Genomic DNA, 21,597 nt, shown 5'->3' on the forward strand with positions numbered 1-21,597 from the left:
ATGACGGTGGGGAATTATATGAATATAGAAATGAAATTAATTTAATTAAAAATTAAGATCAAATTGTTTATTGCAATGCTTGGCTGAAATGCTGGTTTTTCCAGTGAAAATTAAAGAGGCCAATGCAGGAAAACTGGCAATCGAACCAGAAGGCCTAAGGCATTGAAAAAAAAATCTACTAGCACCTGCACACAACTGCCATCCAAAATTTGTAATATGTTTTTTAATATGTTTAATTTCAACTAAATGTTCTCTATTCAGTCTTCTCTTGGAACAGCTCCTGATCCCCATTCTCTGCTGAGACCTCATATGACCTGATAGGAACATACAATGCCTCCCTTTTCCAACTCCTCCTGCCCATTTCCAGGCTTCTGTTTTCTACCTTTTACCTATGTTTCCATTGTTCACCCTTCTAAATCAATCACTCCAACACTCACCACCTCTCCCACTTTTCTTTTTCTGCGTTCTCTTAGACCTCCCACTGCCAAAGTTCACCAACCCCAGACAGCTAAAAATCCACTAACATGATCACCTCCTAAACCTCCATCAGCCCAACCCCACCAAAACACTACTGCCGGCTCCAGCACTTCCCACTCTTACAAAATGACCATTAACCACTCAAAATCCTCACAACAATACCTCCCCATTCACACTTCACTCCCACCCCAATCTTTTCCTTCATTTGCATCCTCTTCATTAATTTACTGCCAGCATCGATGCAGGCGATTAACTAGTAGATGTAATAAAATTATTTACAGAACTATATAATTATGAGTGTCAGTTTGTGTGCTGGGGGAAGATTGTGCCGATATTGCTGAGTGTCTGACACTAGGCATGCCATGAGGCAGAAACTTGAAGCACAGGTTTCAATGGGGATGGGTTCAAATTGGAGCTTGTTATGTTAATGGAAAGTTGGATGCGTGGTAGATGGAGGGAGAAGATTAGAAATTTGGGTTGAGTGATGGCGAAGTATAAATTGTTAAGGGGAAGGAAGAAGAAAGAATGTGACCGCAGAGAGGATGGTAGTGGTAAAATGGGAGTTTGAGTTGAGTGACAGGCAGCAGTGAAAGGTTAAGGGACAAAGGAGGAGCAAAGTTAATAGTCGCAAGGAGTTTCATTGTAAGTGTTGAGCGCAGAAGAGATTGATGAGATGAGGTAAAGCAGGAGGGAGAGAGGGTGGTGATAGAGAAAATTGTGCGGGAAAGGATAAGTCAGGGGATACACTGCTTCCTTCACCTATGTGCTCCATTGTTATCTTTTACCCTTATTAAGCTATGTCCACAGCCATCAAAGTAGAGTCACCTACTTTGGCCCGTGCTCTTATACGTTGATGGCTACCACCATTTGAGAAGCCTTTGAGCGAGGCACTGTTTGGGGAACCTCCTTGCAAATCTTGACATACTAATTGTCCTAACTTCCAAAAGACGCTATCGTCATAATAACCATTTTTACTAGAATACAGCAACGGAAATTACGTTCTAGTGAATCAAAAAATACAGAAATCTGATGACAGATAGGGATAAATCGAATGATCTTTGGGGTCCCTTGGAATCATTCGCTAGAGCTGTTAGGGTCCAGGAACTCCTGTTTGAAAATCTTAGTTTTAAACCAGTATTGGGCAGTAATGATACCGCAGGGAAAATTATAATCTGTTCTTCAGATTCCCTTTAAATTCTGATCCTCAATGAGAGGGGAAGCTTTGCTTTAAAGAAGCTGTTTTTTCCTAAATAGAAATCTTAATCCTTTTATTTCACAATGCCTTTGCCCACACAAAATAAAATATTGGTAAACCGCAGCTTCTTATTCCTTTTCTCAGTTTTTCTGAGAAACATTCTGTGTTCATTCTGGCACATCTTCAACTCCATTGTTAAAGTATGTCTCACACTGTATAAGTTTCATTGTGGAATGATTCCAAACAAGCCCAGAATGGAGTTCAGAATAATACATGCATTCCTGGAAAAACTGCAAACAAATAAACACAATGATGGGTATTGTAAAATCATTTCTTTTTTGGCAGCATTGGATGGGATCAGAGATCCAGGAAAGAAGCTGAGTTGAACTGTTAACATGCAAGATAACCCAATGGTGTTAACGATAGAAAATGGATACTTGTAACCCAGTAGGTCAAAGGTTCAAATCCCAAACTTTTCTGATGGCCATAGTGTTTCAATTTAATTGGATGATGTCATGTATCTTACATTATTATATATAACTGTATCCTAACATGCTATACATGACTGTAATAAGATATGACCTATAACCACCAGCATACCTTACCACCAGAGGTGCACTTGCAAGAGACAGGTATATAAGGACAGGTCTCAGGCAAGTGCAGCATTCCAGAGCTGTGAAATAAAGGTGCAGGTCCAGAGTGACCTTGACTTCACTACATGTCTCGTGTGAATCTGTACTGAGGGGACAGGACTTTATAGATGAGGACGAATGAATTCCTCACATTGAATTTTATGCTCATACCAACATACAACAAAGACGTCCATCAGGCCTGCCATCCACCATCTAATTCATCCTTCGCCAGACCTCTACCCCCGCAGCTATGCAATTTCCTGGAAGAACCAAAAAAGCTTTCAACCAATTTAAGAAAAATCTCCTGGAAATTCCTCTCTGATGTCCGCAGGCAAAGAAGCAAACTCCAAGAGATCACAGTGACTGATACGACTATCCCATCCATCCACCTACCTCGCATAACTGGAAATGTCTTCCAATTTTAGGAACTCGTTGAGCTCCTTTTTGAACCCCTGCCGTGAATCCGCACTAACCACCCATGCAGACAACTTTTTCCAGAAGTTAACAGCTCTCTGAGATAATAAAAACTTCCTGGCATCTAACCAAATCCTATAAGCTTCTGTAGCTTATACTGATGCCCCCTAGTACTCCTCTGCTTATCAACCTCAAGTAATCTACCCACCTCGACAGAGCTCTTCATAATTTTAAAGAGAAATAAGGGACGTTAGTCCTGGAACATGAAACACCTTTCCAGTCTACCACTTCGTGTGCCCAATATCAGCACCGGACATTCCAAAATTACGGTACAGCCTTCTACTTTGCCCAAAGCCATCACGAAGAATTTCCTTGGGTGTTCTCCTGATCAGCTGCTGTAACTTTGGCAAAAGATCGGTGGAAACACCATTGACGCTTCTATCTGGGGTTTCTGCCGAAATGATGGCAGCTGATCGGGAGAATCTTTGAGGAAATTCCCAGCGCATGTGACCTTGAACTTACACTGTGGTGGACCACTCTCCAAACACAAATGCACTTGTCTGAAATTCTTGGGGGCTTAATTTGGTAGCCCCCAAAAACCGGTGCAGGTATCGCAGGGTACCCTTTGAGTTCGATGCAGGTAGCACGTGAACTTCATGCTGCCTGCTAATTTAATGATAATAGCGTGAAGCCCAGCGCTGAACGTGCTGTTGAATGGCTGCACGCCTCAGCAGGGGGACCAAGTTTGTGTGAGGCGAGTACCACTTAAAGCTAGTTTGCACTACTTAAAGCCAGCCTTCACCTCTTAAGTGGGAGATGCATTCTGGCTGCAGCAGGTGCTGGAAGTGGCTGGGAAAGAGACTCTGAGCATAATGAAGACATACTAATGACATCAAAGGGGAGAGAGCAAGCTCCAAGATTTTCAGACACAGCACTGGAGGCCTTGGTGCAGGAGGTGAACAAGAGGAAAGAGATCCTTTATCCACAGGAGGCCAGGAGTCTCGCCAGATAAATTGAGAGAAGGCAATGGGAGCATATAGCTGTCACGGTCAATGCCAGCAGTGTAGCCAAGGGAACCTGGATTCAGTGCTGCAAGAAATTTAATGACCTCACATGAGTGGTTAAGCTCAGTGAATTCATATTCAAATGCCATATCCTTACAACTGAACCACTTGGCTCACACATTGCTCAATTCACCACCCTCACCTTCACTCACCACCAACAATTTCTATCAATCACGACTCAGACCTCACATTCAGAGCTTCACCTCACCCTCACACACACTGCTGCAAGCCTCACACCTACATCTCATGGCTTGCACACACTTTCAGCTATTCAACCATGACAGGCACATCACCCAAGCACATTGCACCACATTCACTGGCACATTTCTCTCTTTCTATTGCAGGACAAGGTGGCTGAGAACCGGAGGCACCAGGGGCTACCCGCAGGGAGACAGGCATGCCGGCATACTCTAACATCCATGGAGGAGGCGAAGCTGGGGATTATTGGAGTGGCCATCACTGAGCCCGTGGCCAGTGGTGGGGCTGAAACAGTCAAAGATGATGGCATCCTCATATCTAATCATCCTTTTTCCGACATCCTCCTCATCCCACAATCTCTCCTGATTTACAAACTGCAGATGGTGTAAGCATGCACCTCTTGCTTTCCCCCAATCCCCTCACTATAACCCTACCCTTGTGCCTTTCTCCTTTTAGATAGCCAAGAACTACAACCTGCCAGGCAGTGGAGGAGGAGCAAGAACTGGAAGAGGAAGAAGGCAGTGATGCTGAAGACACTGCACTGTCATTCAATTTCACACTCACAGATACTGACACTCCATGTACGTTAGATGTGAGATCTGCACGTGTGAGACACCAGGCATGAGAGGCCTGTAGCCAGGGCAAGGGGCAAGGATAACGCAGGTGTCAGCTCCCCGGAGGGCGAGGTCGCACATGGGTTCTGCTGCAGACGACTCAGATGAAGATTTTGATGGCGTGGCCTACAGAACAAAGCTGATGGGAATGCACAATGAAATACTTGGTGCATTGGCAGGCCTGCCAGAAGGACTGCGTGCAGTGTCAAGGAGCATAGAGGGGTCCGGCATCAACTTGGCAAAGGGCTTTGCCCAGAGCTTAGAGCCCATCCTTTCTAAGATAGAAGTGCCAGGCGACTCCAGTAGTGCACTTGTGGACCCAAACATGATGCAGCATCTAATGGCCCATGTCTCAGCTTACATTGCAGCACAAGCAGAAGCCAATATCTGAGTGCTGCAGTGGAAGCTCAGACCTCTGTCATACAAGCTCAGCTTGCTGCCATTGTGGCTGCAGTTACCAGTGTTGAAAGGGGCTTGCATGGTGTCACGATAATACAGCAATCTGTCTCTAACAGATTACAAGGATTGCTGAGGTGCTGCCCCAGGGCAGTGGCAGTGGCTCATTCAGCATGAACCTGCTGTCTTCTCTCAGGATGACATCATTCGTCCTCTCAAAACTGCCGCTCCGTCAGTGCCTCTGCTTTTGATTGTCAGCCAGCCAGCCCGGACTGCTGCTGCCCATGCTGAGGTGTGCAGTCCGAAGCCAGTCCTTCAAGGCCCAGAGCTGCTCGAGGTCATCCTGCAAGGCCACCTGCAGTTTCCCCCACTGAAAGTCAGCAGCCTTGCACCAGCCATGCTGCCGTAACACTGCGTAGGAGCACTAGGACAGGCAATGACACATGGAAGACAGGCACTAAGGGAATGCACAAGGGTGATTATTTGACTTTGGTATGTAATATTGGATGGTTTGATTAATAAATTTGGTTTGGAATGTTTGTTTTGTGGTAGCTTTTATTGTAGCATTGTGGCCAAGAGGATGCTGTGATGGTCAGTAACAGAGGGAAGGTAACGTGTGGGGCTATTATTGAATGTGGAATTGGGGTTGCGTTCGTTGGTACCACGGTCGGATGAGTCGATCACGGACAGCCCGGTTAGAAAGGGGCTCTGTTGGTTGCCTCCTCCCTTTCTTCTCCTCCTTCTCTTCCACCTGCGCCTCCTCCACCTCTTCCTCCTCCTCGGACTCCTGCTCCTCCTCAACTCTTTGCCAAAAGCAAAATATTGCGTATGGTGGAAATCTGAAATAAAAACAGAAAATGCTGGAAATACTCAGAAGATCAGGCAGCATCTCCGGAGAGAGAAACAGAGTTAACGGGCTAGATTTTGCTGGTGCTCAGTGGGCGGGTTTGGAGGCAGGATCACTGTCAAAATCTAAAAGATTGACAGCGGGGCAGAATCACGCTCTGAACCCGGCTCCGTGTCAGTCCTGTGTTTTGCAGACCCGGCACTAAGCGACGGGTCAGCCAATTGAAATACTTAAGAGGGTGTTTAAAGATATTTAAGCAGCATTTTACCAGCTACTAACGATTTTTCCAACTTTTTTTATGACGTTCCCGTCATCCGGGGATCACGACTGATAAGTACGTCAGGTTTTATGTGAGTCTTCATTGCTTTGAAAAGGTCTTCTTCTTCTTCCTAGGCGGTCCCTCGAATCGAGGATGACTTGCTTCCACGCCAAAAGGGGATGAGTTCAATGAGTTCACAGGTGTTTCAATGAAGGACCTAATATTATAGGTCCCGAACTGCATATTGAAGGGTGGAAGATGCATGTGCATTGATTTTTTTAACGTGTGGTGGCCGTTGCACACCAGCCACCACACGGGCTTGTAGTGACAGCTGCAGAACTGGCATAAAAGATACCATTTCATCATCATCATCATCATCATAGGCAGTCCCTCAGAACCATTTCATCGCTGTTCACTTTCCAATGTTAGAAGCTGGAGCCTTCAGGATTTGGAATACACTTTTGAGCTTTATGCAGTTTAGAAGTGTTTGGAATATACTCTCTATCCACTGTCACCTCCTTGGAACAACCTCTCTCACCATTGACAGATTGCTTCTGTCATCCCAGCTTCAGCTGTCATCTATTCCATCAGCATCGGTGCCCTTGAAAAAAATCTCACCTTGGTCCTCAGAATTCCACCACGATCAGCCCCAACACGAACATCACCAGGCAACAGCAGCGCCAACAACACCAATCTTCTCCGCAATCACCTGATGCTGGTCAGAACACAGAGGGGCTGAAATTCAGCTCCCCAAAAAGGCCACTTACCACCGGAAAGCGGCATCCAAGCTGCAGAATCGATTGGCCGCAGATTTCTGGTCCAATGGCCGCCACCAGCGAAGTATAGCTCAGGGACTTTTCTGGCGGTCCCCACTTCTGCCCCACTGCTGCCGACCCTCCTAAGTGCGTCATCAAAGGATGCACCGCCGATTTCCCGCACCTCCATCACACCTCCCGCAAAATTTAGGTCCAAAAATCTATTATCCACCGTGCAGTGCCCCCGACAGCTTTTTCAGTCGGAGCACCTTGCTTTCACTCTGTGGGCCATGGCAGTGTGGTGGCCCTTCAAGGGGAGGGCACACTGCTGCAACTGCCATGTTTTTTTTTCCATCGGCTGATTGCTAGGTCAGGCCGCCAATTATGCCCCCAGGTTCAGCCGGGCCACCAACAGGCAGCCCGGAACACCCTCTTGGGTGCCAAACCGCTGGTCCGGCCAAAACACTCCCTGGTGACCCAGTGGACCGAAGTTTCTAAATCCTGAATGCTCTCCACTTTATGTGAAGGAGAGAGCGTGGTGACGTTATCCCAGCTCCACTGCTGACTGACAGCGGTGGTGACTCTGTCCCGCCTCCATTTCCACCCCACTACAGTACTTACTGCCCACTTCCGCCCCCATTACATCCGACTTCCGGTCCACTGGAAAAAAAATGACGAAGAGCTGAATTGAATGAATTTAACCTCATCCCACATGGCGGAAAAAACACTTCTGGAGCAAAAGGTGCATCCGGTTTCGCGCAAAGGTAAATTTCGTCCCCAGAGAATCTGCAAATGACCACATTGCTGCTCGGGAGGCCAGGGATGGCCTCACCATGGCCAGATTTACTGCACTTAATGCTGTAATCCTGGTTGTCACATGAAACGCCAGATTAGCACCACCCTGCACCAACACCATAAAGCATCCTACAATACCCAAGCCATTCCTTTCACACTTGTAGTCATCACCATTGTAGTGGATACTGTTATATCTCACCATGCACTACAACTCACTAAGCCACTTCCAAAGGAGCATGCAAATCTGTCCAAGAAGGCAAAGTATTGAAAATAAAGATTTCAATGTTTGACAATACATTAACAGAAACTTGACATAAACATAGAAACATAGAAACATAGAAAACAGGTGCAGGAGTCGGCCATTCGGCCCTTCGAGCCTGCACCGCCATTCAATGAGTTCATGGCTGAACATGCAACTTCAGTACCCCATTTCTGCTTTCTCGCCATACCCCTTGATCCCCCTAGTAGTAAGGACTACATGTAACTCCTTTTTGAATATATTTAGTGAACTGGCCTCAACAACTTTCTGTGGTAGAGAATTCCACAGGTTCACCACTCTCTGGGTGAAGAAGTTTCTCCTCGTCTCGGTCCTAAAATGGCTTCCCCCTTATCCTTAGACTGTGACCCCTGGTTCTGGACTTCCCCAACATTGGGAACATTCTTCCTGCATCTAACCTGTCTAAACCCGTCAGAATTTTAAACGTTTCTATGAGATCCCCCCTCATTCTTCTGAACTCCAGTGAATACAAGCCCAGTTGATCCAGTCTTTCTTGATTGGTCAGTCCCGCCATCCCGGGAATCAGTCTGGTGAACCTTCGCTGCACTCCATCAATAGCAAGAATGTCCTTCCTCAAGTTAGGAGACCAAAACTGTACACAATACTCCAAGTGTGGCCTCACCAAGGCCCTGTACAACTGTAGTAACACCTCCCTGCCCCTGTACTCAAATCCCCTCGCTATGAAGGCCAACATGCCATTTGCTTTCTTAACCGCCTGCTGTACCTGCATGCCAATCTTCAATAACTGATGTACCATGACACCCAGGTCTCATTGCACCTCCCCTTTTCCTAATCTGTCACCATTCAGATAATAGTCTGTCTCTCTGTTTTTACCACCAAAGTGGATAACCTCACATTTATCCACATTATACTTCATCTGCCATGCATTTGCCCACTCACCTAACCTATCCAAGTCGCTCTGCAGCCTCATAGCATCCTCCTCGCAGCTCACACTGCCACCCAACTTAGTGTCATCCGCAAATTTGGAGATACTACATTTAATCCCCTCGTCCAAATCATTAATGTACAATGTAAACAGCTGGGGCCCCAGCACAGAACCTTGCGGTACCCCACTAGTCACTGCCTGCCATTCTGAAAAGTACCCATTTAATCCTACTCTTTGCTTCCTGTCTGCCAACCAGTTCTCAATCTCAAGCCAAACATTGGCTAAAAGACCCAAGTGCCTACACTTGTGTGTTGTTAATTGGTATGATTGGACAAGGATGAGGGTCAGTGTGAGATGGGGATGTGATAACATAGATAGAGAGAGAGGGATGGGTGGAACTGCAAGGTAAGTTGGTGTGAATAAGGATGTGAAGGAATAGGGTAGTGAAGGCAGAGTGATGGGGATGTGATTAGGTTGTGTGTGGTTTTGCAGTAACATTTTGTGATCCACTGAGATCATTAAAATGTTTGTGCCACTACAGCCAGTTCCTCCTGACCACATCTCTGCTTGTGCCCTCCTGTACAATGTGCAACTAGGCTGCATTGGTGTCCTGGGAAGGTCTCCTCCACCCATTGGAAGGGAAGAGAACCTCCCAGCATGCTGTGACTCCCTTCATAACCATATGGATGAAGTCATAGGTGAGCTTGTATGCAACCAGGCACCTTTGTGCAATGCTTTTCAGTGTTTGCAGCACCTCAATGCTGTAGAATGCTGAAAGCACAACTGTCAAAATAATAGTGGGCATGGACCCTTTAAGGAAACCAGCTGATGATGAGTCGTCAAATGACATCGTCAGACGAGCATCCTTTTAATTGGCTGGGAACCTCGCAGGGTGAGCTTAACAAGCCCAATCAGGGGAAAGTTGTGTGGGAAGCTATCATGGATCCAGGCCTGTTGTTTGAATCTGCACCCGATGTCGCCAGCATCTCTCCCGACCTGATATGAAAAATCAAGCCCAACGTTTCAGGTCGAAACCCTTCGTCAGAACTGTAAAAAGTTAGGGATGAGGCAGATTTGTATGCAAGTGTAGGGGCAGGGAAAGGGGGGAAGGAAAGAAAGAACAAAAGGGAAGGTCTGTGAAAGGATCGAAGACAGGGGAGATTAAAAGACAAAAGGGTGATGATGCAAGGCAAAACCGTATATGTTCATAGAATCATAGAAATTTACAGCATGGAAGGAGGCCATTTCGGCCCATTGTGTCCGCGCCGGCCAATAAAGAGCTATCCAGACTAATCTCACTTTCAAGCTCTTGCTCTGTAATCCTGTGGGTTACGGCACTTTAAGTGCACGTCTAAGTACTTTTTAAATGTGGTGAGGGTTTCTGCCTCTACCACCCTTTCAGGCAGTGAGTTCTAGACCCTCACTACCTTCTGGGTGAAGAAATTTCCCCTCAAATCCCCTCTAAACTTCCTACCAATTACTTTATATCTATGCCTCCTGGTTCTTGACCCCTCTGCCAAGGGAAATAGGTCCATCCTATCCACTCTATCTAAGTCCCTCATAATTTTATACATCTCACTAAGGTCTCCCCTCAGCCTCCTCTGTTCTAAAGAAAACAACCACAGCCTATCCAATCTTTCGTCATAGCTAAAATTCTCCAGTCCAGGCAACATCTTCGTAAATCTCCTCTGTACCCTCTCTAGTGCAATGACATCTTTCCTGTAATGTGGTGACCAGAACTGCACGCAGTACTCTAGCTGTGGCCTAACTTGTGTTTTATACAGTTCAAGTTTCTCTGAGTGAGATGTCCAATTCATTATCGATATTGTGCTGTGGACGCATGTCCACTTGGAACTGGGTTGAAACTGCTGAAACTTATTTACAACGGAATCCTTACAACCAACATCATCACATTGGTCTCAGGTGAATTGAAACCCAGGACTCAGAGGTGAAAGGCCAGTGTAATAACCTATTTAATCCTGCTATTTTTTTAAACAGAAATCTGATACGTGTTCTTGTAGTTGGTTGCTTATATTAGAAATAATGTAAATAATTGTGTTTTTAACAACAATAACTTGTATTTCTGTAATATTCCTCACGTACAAAAAGTCATCTCACAGCACGTTACATTAAGGAATGTGCAGCTGACTCATAGGGAAAAGGGACATCGAAACATAAAAACATAGAAATTAGGTGCAGGAGCAGGCCATTCGACCCCTCGAGCCTGCACCGCCATTCAATAAGATCATGGCTGATCATTCACCCCTTTCCTGCTTTCTCGCCATACCCCTTGATCCCTTTGGGTGTAAGGGCCATATCTAACTCCCTTTTGAATATATCTAACGAATTGGCATCAACAACTCTCTGCGATAGAGAATTCCACAGGTTAACAACTCTCTGAGTGAAGAAGTTTCTCCTCATCTCGGTCCTAAAAGGCTTACCCCTTATCCTTAGACTGTGACCCCTGGTTCTGGAATTCCCCAGCAACAGGAACATTCTTCCTGCATCTAACTTGTCCAGTCCCGTCAGAATTTTATATGTTTCTATGAGATCCCCTCTCATTCTTCTAAACTCCAGTAAATACAGGCACAGTTGATCCAGTCTCTCCTCATATGTCAGTCCTGCCATCCCGGGAATCAGTCTGGTGAACCTTCGCTGCACTCCGGCAATAGCAAGAACATCCTTCCTCAGATTAGGAGACCAAAACTGAACACAATATTCCAGGTGAGGCCTCACCAAGGCCCTGTACAACTGCAGTAAGACCTCCCTGTTCCTATACTCAAATCCCCTTGCTATGAAGGCCAACATGCCATTTACCTTCTTCACCGCCTGCTGCACCTGCATGCCAACCTTCAATGACTGATGTACCATGACACCCAGGTCTCGTTGCACCTCCCCTTTTCCTAATCTGCCACCATTCAGATAATATTCTGCCTTTGTGTTTTTGCCACCAAAGTGGATAACCTCACATTTATGCACATTATACTGCATCTGCCATGCATTTGCCCACTCAGCTAACCTGTCCAAGTCACTGTGCAGCCTCTTAGCATCTTCCTCACAGCTCACACCACCACCCAGCTTAGTGTCATCTGCAAACTTGGAGATGTTACTCTCAATTCCTTCATCTAAATCATTGATGTATATTGTAAAGAGCTGGGGTCCCAGCACTGAGCCCTGCGGCACCCCACTAGTCACTGCCTGCCATTCTGAAAAGGACCCGTTTATCCCGACTCTCTGCTTCCTGTCTGCCAACCAGTTCTCTATCCACATCAGTACATTACCCCCAATACCATGTGCTTTAATTTTGCACACCAATCTCTTGCGTGGGACCTTGTCAAAAGCCTTTTGAAAGTCCAAATACACCACATCCACTAGTTCTCCCTTGTCCACTCTACTAGTTACATTCTCAAAAAATTCTAGAAGATTTGTCAAGCATGATTTCCCTTTCATAAATCCATGCTGACCTGTCTAGTCCCATCAGAATTTTATATGTTTCTATGAGATCCCCTCTCATTCTTCTAAACTCCAGTGAATACAGGCCCAGTTGATCCAGTCTCTCCTCATATGTCAGTCCAGCCATCCCAGGAATCAGTCTGGTGAACCTTCGCTGCACTCCCTCAATAGCAAGAACATCCTTCCTCAGATTAGGAGACCAAAACTGAACACAATATTCCAGGTGAGGCCTCATTCTCATTAGCCCCTTGGCTCCCCCCTATTTTTGGTATGCTTTTTTGTCTTTTACTGTAAGGACGGACACATGGGGCTGAAATTGCCCCTACCCTTAAGGCCTGTTACTGCCGGAAATCGGCGGCCATGCTGCGGAGTGGAATGGCCGCCGACTTTTCCTGTAATGGCCGCCATTTTGAAAATTCCGCTCCTGCCTTATCTCGCCGGTAATCCGTTCTCCCCCCATCGCTCTGCTGCTGCCGATCCACCCTAAGTGTGTCATCAGAGCACACACCGCCCATGGTCCCCGCCATGGCAAAGTTCCATCGAAAAAATCTTGCTGCCGCCGCTCGGTGCCACCATCAGCTTTTTCTGCTGGTGCACTGAGCTTGAAATTCTTCTGAAATGGCAGTGCGGCTGACATTAAAGGGGAGGACCTACAGCTGTTGTCGCCATGTTTTTATTTTTGTTGGCTGACTGCCATGTCGGGCTGACAATTATGCCCCCGGGTTCGGCTGCTGCCAACAGGCAGCCTGGCACCCCATCCGAAACCCTCTCTGGTGGCCCACTGGACCAATCTTAAAGAATTGTGCAGGCTTTCTCCTTAAGTGAAGGCGAGAGCCGTGGTGATGCGGCACCGTGATGACATCATCGGTACTACGCTGATGATTGGCAGCAGCGGACACTCCACCCGCCCCCCCAACTTTTGCCCCTCTAGTGTGCGAACTTCCGCTCACCGCTGCACATCCGCCCCCATTATGACCGACTTCCAGTCCGCCAGAAAAAAAAACAAAGAGTGGAAGTTTGCTCAAGAGGCCACTGCATCCACCGCGCCAGTAAAAATAACAGAAACATGGGAGGTGCGCCCCGTTTCCAGCAGTGGGCAATTTCAGCCCCATGAAGTCTCTGACATTTCCTTATTCCCCATTATAATTTCTCCTGTCTCGGCCTTTAAGGGATCAATGCTTAATTTTGCTACTCACTTCCCTTTTACATACTTGTAGAAGCTCTTACAATCTGTTTTTCGATTTCTTGCTAGTTTACTCTCATTCTATTTTCTCTCTTTTTATTTATTTTTTAGTCATCTTTGCTAGTTCCTCAAGCTCTCCCAATCCTCAGGCTTGCTACTGTGCTTCACAACATTATAACCCTCTTCTTTTAATGTAATACCATCCTTAACTTCTTCAGTTAATCACGGATGGATCACTTTTCCTGTGGAGTTCTTATTTCTCAATGGAATGTATATTCACTTTGAATTTTGGAATATTTCTTGAAATGGTTGCCACTTCTGATCATTGTCATACCTTTTAATCTAATTTCCCAATCTACCTTGGCTAACACACCCCATACCTATGTGATTGGCTTTATTTAAGTTAGACTCTCGTTTCCGACTTATGTATTTCACTCTCAAACTCAACGTGAAATTCTGTGATATTATGATCACTCTTCCTCACAAGATCCTTTACTATGAGATTATTAATTAACTCTGTCTCATTACACAACATAAGATCGAAAATAGCCTGTTCCCTGGTTGGTTCCATGATGTATTCTAGGAAATTGTCCCAAATGCATTCCATGAACTCGTCCTCCAGACTACCTTTGCCAATCTGATTTGCCCAATCTCTATGAATATTAAAGGCCCCCATGATTATTGCATTACCTGTTTTACAAGCTCCTATTATTTGTTGATTAATAGTTTGTCCACCAGTATAGCTACTGTTAGGGGACCTATAAACTACTGCCACCAGTGTTTTCTGCACCTTGTTATTTCTTATCTCCACCAGTACTGATTCTATCTTCTGATCTTCCAAGCCAATATCCTTTCTCACTACTATCCTTATGTCATAATTTATTATCAGGGCTATCACCCACCCCCCCACCCCCCTTTCGATTCTGACTGTCTTTTTGAAATGTAAAGTACCCTGAAATATTTCGTTCCCAACCTTGATCACCTTGCAACCACACCTCTGTAATGGCTATTAGATCATATCCATTTATCTCTATTTGTGTCACTAATTCATCTATCTTGTTATGAATGCTTCATGCATTCATTTAAGGAGCCTCTAATTTAAACTTTATCCCATTATTCCCTGCTTTCACCTTATTCGCTGATGTACTATTACCATTAAACTCTCTGTCCTTTTCTATCACACTCTACTTATCTTTACCCAAATTGCTACACTGCTCCATTGCCTTGACTTTTATTTTTACATTTCTAAATTTCCTCCTCACTTGACCACCAAGTCCCTCCATCCTTTTTAGTTTAATGAAATACTCCAGCACATACCAGTCATCAGAGCTAGCAGGAAACTGCATACTCTTCTATTATTAGTATGTGAATGCACCAGGGTACCATTATCCAGTTAAACACTAGGACAGTTGCTGTGCAAGGTAGATGTTGTGTCAACTGATTATGTACATGTATAACTGCACCATGATTATAGCTACAAGTACTTTATTCAAAACATGGAATAAACTGGCAGTCAGATGGCACTCCTCAACTGGTTTAATGTGATTCCTGATCTCAGGCAGACTGTCTGGAAGAGGAACTAAGTAAAGACGCCTCTCTGATGGAAGAAGCCAACAGAAGGATTCACTTATTCTTAGTGAAATGCATTACTATTTTGTGAATAATTACCACTCTTTCCTGTGTATCTCGTGAAAAAATAACCCTTGCACTACTTATTTCAACGGTTTTGGTAAAAAAATATGGGCTATATCTTTCTTTGTTCACTTATTTTTGGCAAAAAGGCAGACGTGTATAAAGTTTACTTTTTTGGCTAAAATTAACAAGCAAAAAAAATATACTCCATGTCATTCTTTTTTACAAATCACAACTTACAGCAATTTGAATTGACAAGTTATCATTCTGATATACCTCATAACATTTGGTTCAAACATTTGTTTGGTTTACATTTAAGAAATTTTCAGACAGTCCTCGCTGTACTCGTACTGTCTGATCCCAACCCAGATGCATGACATCCCTACTCATGGCTATTACCATGATCTTACAGTCCAGTATCCTCGAGGGCAAGCACAGGCGATGATGATTAGCATGGTGAGGAAGGGGGGAGCTGAAATTAATCTTGGGTGGTAAGGCAAAATGGGCGATAGCGAATCGGCTGCCCGTTTTATATCTACCTAATTTTCTTTTCCCAATCGGGTGGTGTGTAAAACGGGCTGCTGATTCGCTATCGCCCATTTTGTTCTTCTGCCCAAGACAAATTACAACCCCATTAATTTTCAATAATATTTTATTTAATAAAAATGGATAATTAGATGTAAGAAGCTGCTTTACAAGGTTTACACACATGGTGTGTTCAGATCTGCTGAGTTTCTATTTTTCTTTCAATTCTAAAAGATGCATTTACTCTAAAAAATAAACTGATTTTTGTTGAAATCAGTTTGTAACCTGCTTCAGTTTCTAACTATAAATACCATATCAGCTTCCTGACGTTTGCACATTCTGCAAAGTTCTGAGGACCTCCTGAGAAATGAAATGAAGACAGAAAATACTATAAATACACAGCAGGTCTGTGAACACGTGCAAAGACTAAAGGCATGTTAAAATTGAGTTTCTGCCTTTTGCTTTCTTTTTAACTCTTATAAAGTTGTTGCCTTTTTTGTTCCAGAATTGTGATAACAATAAGTATAACGAGTTCAGTCAATGGTACAGGTTGACTCTCAGAGTCAGCTCAATACTAGTGATATTTAATTGTGAGAATGGAATGTTTTTGTTTTATACTAAGCAAGTTTGTATAGAATAGTGTATGCTGGAAGATGCTGTAGTCTGCTGTGACTACTGTCGAATTCCGTTTTCCAGTTTGTTTCTTTTATTTTTCAATTTTATATCTTTCATGTGCCAAATTTTCAAAATCTTGCACCTGATGTGAAAGTCATATTATCTTCTACAGTATCCTTTATTTTAATCTTTTTATCAAAACCTCACGATAGAAGATTGGATTCTGTCTTCTTGTTTTTTTCTAAGTGAGAGTTTAGGTTTTGTGCTGAACGATATCTCCCAGTGTATGCGAGAGTGACCATAGCTTTGGGTCACTTTAGTAATGCTCCAAATGAAAGAAAAGGCAAAACAATATATTCCAAGCATTTAGTGTTATTGAGACACAACTTGTGAACATTACAGTCTAAGTGTTACATTATTACCCATACCATTTCACACTGACAGTTTTCTGTTTAAAATTAATAAAATTTTCCAGACATTTGAAGAATTATAGTATGAGGGCTTGGGGCACACCTCTCTAGGCTCCCCTTGCAGCCTCCCCCCACCCCACCCCCCCCGACCACCCAATTTTCTCCCCTCCTCTGCTAAAGGTTAGCAATTGAATTCATGCTGAAAAATTGGGGCTCCTTTTCACCTTCACTATTTGAGCAGATCACTTGACCATTAATGAATCAGAGCAAATTTGATTTCCATTGAAATTGCTGGAAATGAAAATCAGGTGGGTTCATAATGGGCAGGTGATCCGCTCCACCCACTTGCCACCCTAGTGATGATGGTGCAAATTACTGTCACAGTTCCATGGTAACCATCCTTTTATCGCTGAAATGCCTTTTTCTTTTATTTGACTATTTCGTCCCTTTCTTTCTTGAAGTTGTCGAATCCTTGCTGGGGTAAAGTTCCATGGGGGCTGGTCATCACCTGGTACTTCAATCATGTACCATTATTCATGTACGAGTCTGACAGTGTGTGTCAGAAGGCTGTTCAATTGTTGGGGTACTACAGTTGAACTGGATTCCAATGACTGCACATATGGGGCAAGAAATTCAGAAATGTGGCGTACCTGCCATTTTTCATGAGCCCTGGCCGCTGCGGTGGATGCGGTGGCCTATCTTGTGAAATTCAGCTCTTTGGCATTTTTTTCGAGCGGGGCAGAAGTCGGTCATAAGAGGGGCGGAAGTGGGGATGGGTGGAATGTCCGCCGCTGTTAGTCATTAGTGTTAAAGGGGAGAGCCGCTGGGAGCGCTGCATGTTTTTAAGTTAGGTCCACTGGGCCACCAGGGAGGGTTTCAGCCGGGCCAGTGGCCTGGCACCCAAGAGCGCGGGGTGCCAGGCTGCCTGTTGGCAGCCAGGCCGAACCCGTGCGTGTAATTGTTGGGCCGACCTAGCAGTCGGCCGACAAAAAAAAAATAAGATACCGGCCGCGGCAATGCGCTGTCCCCTTTAATGGCAGCCGCACTGCCATTTCAAAGACAGTGCACCAACAGAAAAAGCTGTCGGGGCACCACGTGGCGGCCGGAAGATTTTCTCTGCTGTGGGGCAGGACATCGGCAGCGTGCACTCTGATGACGGACTTAGGAGGGTTCGGCAGCTGTGGGGGGAAGTGGGTGGAGCGGGGCAGATATAGTCACCACCGGAAAAACCCATGAGGAGAATTTTGCGAGCGGCAGCCAGTCCACCGGAAGTCGGCAGCTATTCAACAATGCCACGTAGCCGCCGTTTTGCGACAGTCGACGGCCTTTTCAGGAGGCTGAATTTTGGCCCCATGCACTTTTGGAAGATAGCTATTGTATAGTGATCAACGCAAGAACCTTGGCCAATTTTGTCTTTCCCAAAAATCAGGATGTACTTGCCAAGCCAACGGGAAGATCCATGGTGTGAGCATAGCGAGAGGTTCAGTGGGCTATTCGACTGTGAGGGCATCACAGTCAAGCTCTGTTCTGCCTTTACCGGATGTCCACATGTACACTTTGCATTAGAGATCCCTGGTTAATGATCAGGGCTGTGATAACCCTGATGCTCACTGTCTACTGAAGTCTTCACTTTGGGTGTCCAACATCAATGAAACTAAACTTCAGCTTTCAAAAGAGGAAAAGGGAGGAAAGGTGGAAATCGGACTTTAAAAATGTTTTAAAAAAGGAAGATTGAGCATTTTTCTTTTTCTTTCATTTGGCCAAACCAGAAAATACACAATTATTATGGCCTTATATCTCACCTTTTATGAAGTTACCAAGATTGAATGTGTTGTGTTCAATTCTAAAGTATGGTTTGTGACAGGAGCGTTTAAAGGACATAACCTGAGCCACTGTTTTCATTTTATATTGCTATTGTTGAAACCATTTATGTAGTGTTACGTGATTCTCAACAGCTGATGAAAATTCACTGTCTATTGATCAGTATTGTGTTAATGTAAATATCAATTAGCATCTTTCACTTTTGGCCATTTGCTTTTTATTTATTTTTTTTCTTCAGTATAATTTAAACCTGGCAGTATCATGTTACCTGTTAAAGTATAACACAGACTCTAGTTTGATATTGGGTGATGTATGACTGAAGACTAGCAGCTGTGAGTCTACTCACCATGCCAGGAATGACTCACTGTTAAAGGCAGCCAGTTTATTATCATCCTTTATTTAATTAGGAAAATTACAATTTGTTGTGGAATGGTGCCTCAACACAGGTTTAATGTTGCCATTGATATAGCTATGGACTGGACAGGCCGTTTTTTGAGTGCTCCAGAAATCTCCAGGTGTCATCTGGACATCAAGGGGCATTTTTTTTTTTACTTGATGGATGTTATGCATTACCTAGGTGGTATGTCAAGAGAAAAATCTGGTGGGGAAGATTTCATGCTCATAATGGAGCTTGCCGGATTTTCTCCTCATTTGTTTAAATGGAAGAAAAATCTGTTATGTGCAGAATTTCTTGGGCCTTTGAACAACTGGGCAACTTATTGGAAAATTCCAAATATGTTGCTCACAATTTTCTAATTATCAATGTCGATGGATAACAATTATTGGGCAGTGTAGCCATGATTTTTCAATAAGACACTGGCAGAGGCCCCAGAAACTCTCCCATCCCGCCAAAGTCCTTTTAAATAAAGTGAGTTTTTCTTTCCCTCATGACTCTTTTGTTTGGTGATGGTGAGGAATTAATGTTTGAGGTAATTAAGGTTTTCAATGAACTTTCATCAGCAGCAAAGCAAATCTCAGAGCTGCGTGATCCCGTTGCCTGCCCTGGTCTTGCTCTATTCTCATCTTGTTCTGGACTTCACAATAGATGGTCCCCAAAACCAGTTAGTTGCTGATTACAGCCATGTTACTGTGGAGGCCAGGTCTTGCCCACAAGAGAGGAGGAAGAGGGAGTCATCCTGGAGCTACTGTCCCAAACCTGCCTGTAATTGGCACAGACCAGCATTGGCAGAGAGAATGGGTCACCATGCCACCTTCTTAAATATACTTAATGCATGTCCAGAGAATCCAAGAAAAAAAAGGCTGTTCCTACCCTCACAAAAATTTTAAAAAACTAAACTGTTGCTTCCTACATGAGTCTTAATGAAGAAAAAACACTCTCATATCTGAGCTCTGTGAGGCCTGGTATCACGAACCTTTTTGCATTTTTCTACATTTACAAACTTCACTAGGTACTGCATATAATCCCCATGGAATATTTGCAGTCTTGTTTCTGGTTATATCAGGCACAGAGACAACTGCCGTGGAGTAACTTATCCAGGCTTTGCCAAGAAAAATTACAGCAATTGATACATTAAGAGAATGTGGTAATAAACTTCTCAGCAATAAACCCAGCAGCTATAGCAGCCTCTGGAGGAATTATCAACAGAACTAATACTAAAACTAGAAAATGCTGGAAATCTCAGTGGGTCAGGCAACATTTGTGGAGAGAAAGCAGAGTTAATGTTTTGGGTCCATGACCCTTCGTCAGACTTAAACTAGTTCAATTATAGCCATTTCCTCTTCAGTGAATAACTTATTTCCCATTGCATTTTATTCACTCAACCAAAACCTACAGTGAGATATTAATGGCATTTTTTGCAATACATTCTCTTCCATACTTTTATTTGCTTCATTCTATCATCACCTGAAACCTGCAGTTATCTGGAAGATATTTAAAATAGACTTCGTCATGCAATTTAAGCTGTAAACCAAATAGAGTACAAAATCAGAGCAAAACAAATTAGATTAGAAATCACTGTTGCTGATGTTATGGTATAAATGTTTCATGCTTTTATTTCAAAATAAAGAAAGAAAAAAGAAAGACTTGCATTTATATAGTGCCTTTCATGACCTCAGGACACTCCAAAGCACTTCACAGCAAATGAAGTACTTTTGGAGTGTAGTCACTGTTGTATTGTGCAAAACGCAGCAGCCAATTTGTGCACAGCAAAGTCCCACAAACAGCAATGTGATAATGACCAGATAATATTTTTTAGTGATGTTGCTTGAAGGATAAGTATTGGCCAGGACACCAATAGAAGAAGCAATATTCAGCAGCTGTTTATGATTCCAGTGTTTCAGCAGCTATTCAAGGGCATTATTTTATTTCAGAAAAATGCCTTTGTCCTATTTAAGTCAGCAGAAACAGCCATTTGAAACTATTTATTTGTTATAAAACTAAAGACTTGTGCATTTTTTGAGCAATGATATCCAGTCCCACTGGACTGATATTTTTGGTACTTGCACATGGGCAAATTACTTCAGGTTATAATTTCTGAAAGTCGGACCTCTCCAACTAACTTTGTATTGTACAGTTTATATTGCGCTTCCCCCTTGCCGACTGTATTTTACCATCCCCACAAACTTCACTTTACTATAGTGCAGCCAATTTTACTATTTATTTGCCATGTCTCAATCTTGAAAATTGGTCCAGACAGGCTATTTGATCACAAGTGGCATCACAACATTCTAGCTTTGCCCGATGTTAAAATGTATTGATTGATGGAAAGCATGGATGCTCTGTGCAGATCTACATTGACTATTTTAAGGGGAGCTTGGGGTGTGGGTTCGAATCCACATTCCCCTTGGGTTTTGTACGTGCGATTTATGAGGGTGGGTGAGTAACGAGGCACCAGACACATTTGGGTAAGAGTACAAAATGGCTAATGTTGTTTATCTAGAATAACAAACACAAAGATAGAGGGCCTAAGAAGAGGTCATAAAATGGCAGTGATGGCAAAATCTCATTCAACAACCCGAAAAATCTTGCAACAGGGAAGGGGAAAACAAGAGGTTAAAACATCCCACTAACACACAACCACACCTCCCACTCCCACCCTTCCTACCAATTCCTATCCTAAATTGAGTCTGTGAGTGGGTATAGGGGCTATACTCACAATCCTATCAACTCCGGGGTTCTGTAGCACTTA

The sequence above is a fragment of the Pristiophorus japonicus genome, chromosome 1 (assembly GCF_044704955.1).
Source record: "Pristiophorus japonicus isolate sPriJap1 chromosome 1, sPriJap1.hap1, whole genome shotgun sequence".
NCBI classification, from domain to species: domain Eukaryota; kingdom Metazoa; phylum Chordata; class Chondrichthyes; family Pristiophoridae; genus Pristiophorus; species Pristiophorus japonicus.